The sequence below is a fragment of the Octodon degus genome, unplaced genomic scaffold (assembly GCF_000260255.1).
Source record: "Octodon degus isolate 3935 unplaced genomic scaffold, OctDeg1.0 scaffold00271, whole genome shotgun sequence".
Classification (NCBI taxonomy): Eukaryota; Metazoa; Chordata; class Mammalia; order Rodentia; family Octodontidae; genus Octodon; species Octodon degus.
In genome coordinates this window covers 2075883-2078454 of record NW_004524847.1, presented here as the reverse complement: position 1 = coordinate 2078454, position 2572 = coordinate 2075883, and the positions used below count along the sequence as shown (strand labels likewise).

General features: G+C 41.9%; 1 protein-coding gene across 1 annotated transcript in view; it reads right to left on the bottom strand.

Annotated features, from left to right (window-relative positions):
* The window catches only part of Dnaaf1 (dynein axonemal assembly factor 1), a 17968-nt gene extending 17625 nt beyond the window's left edge, over positions 1-343 (bottom strand). Inside the window, exon 1 of the mRNA XM_023706799.1 lies at positions 260-343. The gene's annotated coding sequence lies outside the window, so the exon portion shown is untranslated. The remainder of the gene's footprint in view (positions 1-259) is intronic.
* Positions 344-2572: the final 2229 nt, after the last annotated feature.

The window sequence follows — 2572 nt, the reverse complement described above, 5'->3', positions numbered from 1 at the left end:
GCCCCCCCACACACACAAATAAATAAATAAAATTAAAAGAATTACAGATGTCTGTTTCCCCAGGTCTAGCACTAAAGTTGAACCACATGTGGTTTGTTGTGCCGCAGCAGCAGCGCCGGCCAGCCAGACTCCACTGTATAACACCCCCAGACAGTGAGTGCACCGCTCAGCCTCCCTCCGTGGGCCTCCACCTTCTGCCCTGTCCAAGGGAGCAATTATCCCACACACCTCACCTGGTGGCGGCAACCTGCCCACGTACCTGGGCCCCTGATCCTCCTTGTCACTTCTTGGTTGTGCTAAGGGACTGATTGACTCGCTATCACCACTCTGTTTCTGCTGGCTTTGACAGGCTATGTCAGAAGGACCCACACATATTGTCTTAGGGTCATCAATTTCTGTAAAATAAAAGGGATCTGGTTTACAGAGATCAAGAAATGTACCAAAAAAAAAAAAAAAAGCCCTCAATTTCAACCTGATTGATAACTGTCTACTTCTAGTATGGAAATCTTTAAGTGTGTAATAGTTTTAAAAACACTAGCAAAGAATGTAAATTTCACTTCTTAGTCGATCATTACATGAAAATACACGCCAAGATTGTTTTTGTATTATTTGCAAGAACTTAGAATTCTTAATAAAACAGATGTCTATCCAGAGAATATGCATAAAATAACAATTATTCTTTTGCTTTTGGAAATAAACCACTAATAGCTACATCAATCAATAGGATTTTCCTCATAAATATACACAATGTGCAAAAGCATATAGTTATAAAAGGATCCCATTGATATATTAAAAATATGCAAGCCAATGTTATGTATTGTTTAAAGATACACGTGATGGAGAAGTGATTGAAGACCCTTGTGAAATTCTGGACAAGGTAAAGAATAGGATTATAGGGGGAGAAATATAAATTTTTTGTGAAATGTTTTATTTCCTTAACTAAAAGACTATAGAATTATGGCAAAATGTTAATTGTTTTCAGTTCTTGGTGATAATATGTACGTACTATATTTTTTATAATATTCTCTGTCTTTTTGTCTTTGAAAAAAAATTCTGAGAGCCAGGAATAGTACGGTGTGCCTGTAATTCCAGCGTTCTGTGAGGCTAAGGCCGGAGACTGCAAGTTTGAGCTCAGCTTGGGCAACTTAGCAATTCAGCAATATCCTGCTTCAAAATATTAAAAAATACAGGCCCTGCCCCCAGGGTGCGTTGAGACAGCAATGGAGACTGGGCATGGTGGCACGCCTGTCATCCCAGCTCTTGGGAGGCTGAAAACAGGAGGATCCCTACGAGTCCATCTGTATAGTGAGGCCCTGTAGTCCCTGTACTAAACACATTAAAAAAATTTTTTTTTTAAATAAAGGACTGTGGATGTAACTGTAGAAGACCGTGGATGCAGGCTCCAGTATCTCATACACACACACACACACACACACACACACACACACACGGGCCAACTATGGTGGCACACTCTGCAATACTAGGATCTAAAAAGCTGAGGTGACAGGAACACCAGCCATCCTTTCAAGGCCAGTCTGGGCTACAGAGTGAGCTCAAGGTCAGTCTAAACTATATATAGCAAGATCCTATCTCAAAAAACAGAAATGATAACACATCACCCCCTCCAAAAAAAAGAAGAAAACAAAGAAAAAAGTCTTAAATGTATGAAAAGAAACAAAGATTATGAAATGTTGGGAACAGTTTCGGTGTAGATAACATGAGTACATTTGAGTGTGCTTAAGTTTTCTGAAAGATCAATCAAAATTGGCCAATTCAACTGCACATAATTTGGAAGGTTGCTGGCTGCTGAGTGCATTTGGTCTGCTGAATGAGCCTCAGCACTCTGGGGGCTGGGCTGAGGGGTGGGGACTGTGTCTGCTGTCTGCCCCTTTCCCACTGCACACCCTGCCCAGCCACAAGAGGACCTCGATAATCATTTGTTTAAAAAAACGTGTACTCAGTATGTAATTGATTATATTAATAAGCAAGGCTGCTATTTATTAGTGGCCTAGCACATGCCAAACGTTTGCTGTAATTCCCTTTGTGTATCTCCATATAATTATCCCTAGCTACGGCTGAAGGAACGGAGGCTCGGTGATATTAAGCTCAAAGCCAGTGTCAGTAAAGCTGGGAGCTGGCCAGTTACAGTCTGAACCCAGTGTGAGTGACTCTGAAGCCTATGCCTTTCCACTGAGTGACAGCAATTCCTGAGACCTCCTCCCACAGCTTGCCCTCCAGAGTTTGAGCAACAGCTGCTCAGATGTATCTGTCGACTGGGTCCAAACGCAAACCTAGGCACTGCAAGATTTCCTACAGAGTCTAAGAGCAGCGGGAGAGAAGGCTGAAACCTATCTCTTAGCCATTTCTTGGAAACTATGGTGAGGGGTTACACTGGCCCCAGGACCCCCAATTTTTCGGTCTCTTTACATATGTCAAGCGCTGGACCAGACACTTTGAATTCTAGTCTATGGAGATGGCCAGCCCTGCTGTTTGTCTGCTTGCAGTCTACAGGAGGAAACAACCTTTGCTTTGTCATGATAGCAGTTAAAAAAAAAAAAAAAAAAAAAAAAAA